The 6000-nt window shown below is 34.3% G+C and overlaps 1 long non-coding RNA gene across 2 annotated transcripts in view; it reads right to left on the reverse strand.

The window, feature by feature from the left end:
- Window positions 1-5752, reverse strand: part of LOC107314643 — a 51383-nt gene extending 45631 nt beyond the window's left edge. Inside the window, exons 1-3 of one of the 2 annotated variants that reach the window (XR_004307383.1) lie at window positions 5664-5752; window positions 4542-4648; window positions 1077-1147 (exon numbers count right to left, since the gene is read on the reverse strand). This is a non-coding gene — a long non-coding RNA (uncharacterized LOC107314643). The remainder of the gene's footprint in view (window positions 1-1076; window positions 1148-4541; window positions 4649-5663) is intronic. The other variant, XR_004307384.1, reaches the window with a different exon arrangement.
- Window positions 5753-6000: the final 248 nt, after the last annotated feature.

Below are 6000 nucleotides of genomic sequence, written 5' to 3' on the forward strand. Positions count from 1 at the left end.
TTTCTTTTTAAGACTCAGCTTTCACAAACAAGCCTTAGATTTCAGACATAATTCTGTTATTCAAATGGGAGAAGAGTTTGATAGCTATGCTAATCACTTTTATCTGAGAAAACATAACTAATAGCTTGGTTTACATTTGCTTACATTTATGAGCATAATTTTAGTACATAATTTTATTGCTCTATAAAACATAATACTGCATTAGCTCGCTCTTAAAAAAAAAAAAGGTTACCTTAGAGTGATTTGCACTTAAACTTTCACACCACATTTAAATGACAGCATCATTTTAAAATTTTGACTCGTTAAAATATAGGTATATTTTTAAAAAACACATATAACAATCCCACAAAGCTATTTTCTGTACAGATAATTCAGTGAATGTATTTAAGGTAGTCATAGAAGCATTGATCACAAGACTGTTCAGAGTCAGTTATTCTCATGTATAAATCGGACTGAATGAAGATAATTTGTTCTTACATCGCATGAAAGGAATCTTAAAATTCTCTACTGCTGTATACATTAACAAATTATGTGAAAGAAGAGAGGAATGATCCACACAATCACTTTTTTTTTTTTTTTTTTTTTTTTTGCATCCAGTGTTTTCAGCACTGAAAACTGAAAAGGAAATCAGGTCTTAGATTTTAAGGGGTTCAGTTATTACTTTCAATGGCTCATAAAAATAAAGGAAATACACTCAACTCAATTTTCTTGTATTGTACTCAACATTTCCTCATGGAATAGTCATGCTAATAATGATATGAGAACTATTTTCCAGGATGCAATTGTGCCTATTGATACACTACAGCGAGTCTATTATTAATAATACTTTGCGTATATGTAGCGCATTTTCCCTGAGAATTTGAAAATACATTTATAAACTTAACCTGTTTCCTTGGAGGCAGAAAAAGGGATGTATAGAAATACTACACTACCCTTGATACCAAGAAATTATCTACGACTGAACCTGGATTTTCATACATCTCTCATCTCCTACAGTCTTCTAAAGAAAATTCTTAAGTAGTCAACAATTGGTACTGCAATTGCCTGCAGCCTGTAATGCATTTTCATACACTCACCAAGCTCCTTCTCTTCCCACAATAGGTTTTCTTCTGCTGTACAGGCTATTGCCAAATCAGTATCTCTGTGCCTACAAATAGCTAACCAGAAAGTAAAGCATAACTAAATACCTAAGTCCACACACTTGATATCTTAAAGGTAAGGACAGACCAATTTTTGGTCTCTGTTTGATCTTCCCTAATGTTGCAGAAACATTGCTTTGAAATGGATGGCTTGCTTACCAACTGCAAATTAAATTATACTACTAAGCTATATTCTTGGTATTTGAATTCTATGGTATTTATTTATTTGATTTTACAGGGTCTAACTGGAGGCATGTGCTATACTTCATATGATGCATGGCATTACCTGCAAAATGAATATGTCTTCATTGTACAGTTACTGTTACATTTGCAGACTCTTGTCAGGGTGACATACTGAGAAATATGCATGTCAGAACCAGAACATGTTTGCAAAACTACGCAGTACTCAACAGCACCTTTTTGCATTTGTAATGTATTACCAATTCACATTCAGGACAATGGGAGTGCTTTGGACATACTGTTTAAGAACAATGCCTTCTCCTATACTGAATCAGATTTAAAAAAGAAAAATATAACAGAATATAAGCTGTGTGTTGAAAACTCTGCGTGTAAATACAGCTTACAATTCATTTCACAGAACAAAATTGTCAGATCTCAATTGAAAATAAAGCTTCTCTAAGTTAGAGTAGAGATAATGCAACTTAATCATAAATATCCAAAACTATTGGCTTAGTTCTAGCTGATAGTCTATCTAGTTCATATTGCCATGGAATATGGTTATGGGAAAAAAACAGCTTTGAAAATGTATTTAATTGACTTTTAATCATAACAGAATGAAGAATGCACGTCAAAAGGATTGCATATAAATCATTAAAAAAAAAAAAAAAAAAAAAAGCTTAATTCTAAGCTTTTACTATCAATTCTGGAACTCATTTCCAAATACCTGGAATTCTGAACCTCATTTCAACTCTGTTACTATTGATAATGTCAGAACTTTGAGAAGCTGAAGAATAGTCATGAGTACAACACCTTTAGGCTGAAAGTCTTCAGCAGGACAGAGCAGGAAATGTGTATTTTCAGAAGTGCAGAGGTGACAAATTTAACAGATTTTTCTATTACATGAGATTCTCTACGGATTTCCAAATCAGCACAAAGTAATTTTTCAGGCTGTATTTATATGCACAGTGTTAAGACATAACTGGCTGCAGAGCCCACTTAAACTTTTGGTGAAACAACAGCTCTGCACAGAAGAACATGACCTAAGAAATGTGAGTAGGAAGCCAAATAACAACGCAGCATATAGAATTTGTCTTTGATGACAATATATTAGGCAGAATTGTGATGGATTCCATGTAAAAGGAGCGTGAACGAATACTAGTAATCAGTAATTGTATTTGCTCTAACTTGTTCATATTTCTTCACATTTAATACTAGACATTCATGATTTAAGAATGAAACAGTAGCTCTTTCCTTCTATGGTCAGACTGTGGTGGTTAGTGTGGTTAATCATCTCAACCACAAAGGTTCCATTAAATCTTCCATCCACAGAAAAGGCATATTGAAAAGGCTGATACTCAGAAGACTCACATACACACTTATACCAGTCTTCTACATGTATACACACACCCACACCTTATACAAAGTAGTAGATACTGTATTTATACACAAAACACAACATATCCCTTCTTCTGGACTTTGAAGACCAAATAATTCCAGCACAAAATTATCCTCCTTATGTCAGAGAAAAACTTAAGTTTTATGTCAAGATTTCCTGACCTCTGCAAAAAGGGGTGCTGTACACCACTCCTTTACTTACCACATCAGATAATTAATCCTAGAAAAACAGACTATGGTGTCACACACAGAGAAGCAAATAATAATAATAAAATAATTTAAAAATAAAAATAAAGAAATTCCAATTCAAGGTTGATGTTGATTAGCATGAATTCATATCACTGTGTGCACCATGATGTGGTGGAGAGAGGATTACAGTGGGGGAAAACACAGAAATGAGAGCAAAGTATCACCTTTAAATTCCATTTCTCTAGCTGTCTTTACCTCAAGTAAGGCTGGTATCATTTTCAAAGACACCAAAATTGCACTTGCTGTGCTGTGACTGACCTTGCATCCAGATGTCATTAAAAATTAGGTTTATTTCCTTAGGCATTTTATGTAATTGAAGGCTGAATTCCTTGAAAAATGGAAGATCTGTCCTTTCAATGAACAATGCTTCTGAAAGCTGCTATCATTCACCACTGTCGATCTTGTTAAATAACAAAATTAGTAATGTCCCAACAATTGCTAATTTAGACATTTTCAATTTTTTATTACTAATGCTGGAAATCCACATGTAAGGAGCAAGCCAGAAGCAGCCTCACCAAAAAATTTACACATATATTAAAAACAAACAAACAAAAAAACCCAACACACCAGATTATTTTGTTTATAAATCACACAAATAGCTAAATAGCTTTATGTTGAGAATACTGGTGACAACATAAAGCATTGAAACTAAAAGAGTTTGTGGTGGGAAGGGCACTGACCAGTTCTACTTTTTGCACAGTAGAAATCATTGGCTTGGAAATATGGCCTGCTGCTGTAGCCAGTCACTCAGCAAGTCTTACTTAAGAGCTATGGGAAAAAATTATTACAGACCAAAGACTTTCATTTTCTAGGTTTTAGTATTAACATTGTCCTCAGTGGGGATTATCTACTGCTCTCAAATTGATTTAACATACGAACTTGTAATAGACCAACACATCATGGAAATGACTGATACCTGAAGAGGTCAATCGTTAGTGCCACAAATAATTAGAGTTTTACTCTCTTGTTCCCCTGAGAAAAAATTATTTTATGAACATGAAAGATAAGTCATTGCAGCAGGATTCGATAGTAAGGCTGCATTTGGGAGCAAAACCTCAATGAAAGCAAAGATCCCAGAATGACATCCACCTTTCTTTGGTGGTGGTTTGGTTTTCTCCAATTGTTTGTTTTTTTGTTGTTTCTTTTTCTTTAATCTTATCTCCTAAATATTTTTTATCGCTTCAGAACAATTATACTCTTCAAGATGATAAAATCAGCTTGTCTTCTGTCACTTATTTTTTCTTATGCTCAATTTTGTAACTGTGATAAAAACTTTCAGAAACACTCTGAGCTTCAAAATGGATGTGTTGCTAGACCTTGAACATAACAGCATGATATAACATCAACAGAATATCCAGCTAAGTAAATGTTCCCTTAACAGTTAATAGTTCATTCATTTCTCTAAGAACTAGGTTCATGTCCAGATGATGATGAAGCTTCCAGTCAGAGCAAACTGGATAGCAAACAGGAGTATAATAAGAATGTAAGAAAATTAGAGAAAAAGGAAATTGGTAAAGCCGTTTTTTTCATAATGGGCCATCTAATTATTTCCTAAATGGGAAAATGCTTTTGCCTTACCTGGTTGACCGCTCTGCACATTCAGAATGAAGAATGCGTCCTGACATCTGTTCTGAATTTTCATTCTATTTCCATGTATGCTTCTTTGTCCTGTCACTTGTGTCAGTCTGAAAACAACAACATAAAATGACAGGTTCTAATCACATAAATGTTGAAAATTGTCCTTTTTTTTTTTTTTTTTTCTTCTTTTAGGAAAAGGTTTGAAAGCTATACTGTTTCCTCTATCTCAGTTAAGTATCATCAAATTGCAGTTATGTTACAAAGTTCAGTAACGTAAACCCAAACAAAGGTTTCCAGCTGAGAAAATATGGGCTGCAAGACACAAAAAGCAGAATTCAGATTTCCAGAGTGGAAAATGGGTTCATTGGAAATACTGATTACCCACTCCTTTCCACCACACAAAATGGTTTCTAGTATAATAAACGCTTATTTGTGGATCTGCCTTGCATTCTTAATTGTCCATTAGATTTATAACTATCATTCTTCTGACACTGACACAAAGAGACTCCATTGTTTGAGAAGAGGCTGCAGTTAAGAATTATCCTACCTCAGGATAACTTTAATGCATTAGATCCTACTGTGTTAACTCTATACCAACACAGCAAACAAGACAGGGACTCCTCAAAAATCTTGCAGCTTCACTGTAGGATCATAGAAGGGCTTGAAATGACATTAAAAATGATGTAGTTCAAGCCCCCAAATGTATATGCTTGGCATGGGTCACATACTTGGAAGCATCTAGAGACTGAAAGCAGCCAACAAGCGTATGGATAATTCCCAGTGAATTCAGACACAGAGAATTCAAAATATAGGGGTGTTTTTGTTTTTTTTTTGTAATGACAGGAAAATAAGGTTTACAGAGTTGCCAGTCAGTCAGTTTTGAAGATAAGTGAACCTCCTATCTGATAGATACCACAAAGAGAGCAAAGCTCAAATATCATTGTTCCAGGCTTAGACAAACACATCTGCAGTCCATACTAATAAATGGGCATACAGATAATATAACACCACATTCCCATTCAGATGTGGGCTTAAATCAGCAAGCTTCTCTATTGATGTGAGGCTGGCATGCAGGTCAGCTTGCCATAACATTTTGTCAAGAAATTTAACTCCAGATTGTACCTTTTTCTTCTAACTCGATAAGCTTCTTGAATCTTGACTAAGTTGAGGGCTCAGTGCTGTCCTTTTTTCCCCCCTCTTTATTTCTTTCTCTGTGGAAAAAAAACTAAACAATGTGAGAACTGGTACCAATTTCAGATCATCCACTTGGTTGCAAACTAGTTATTAAAACTGGTAACATTCTCTAACATGAAATAAACGTATAAAATATATGCTATTTGCTAGTCTCACAAGTCAAATCCATTTGAGTATCTTCCAAGCTTGATTTAACCAAAAATGTCTCATACACAGTATATAAATTAACTTCTACCCCAGTAGCTAACAGCATCATTATTTTACT

Source organism: Coturnix japonica, chromosome 5, assembly GCF_001577835.2.
Source record: "Coturnix japonica isolate 7356 chromosome 5, Coturnix japonica 2.1, whole genome shotgun sequence".
Classification (NCBI taxonomy): domain Eukaryota; kingdom Metazoa; phylum Chordata; class Aves; order Galliformes; family Phasianidae; genus Coturnix; species Coturnix japonica.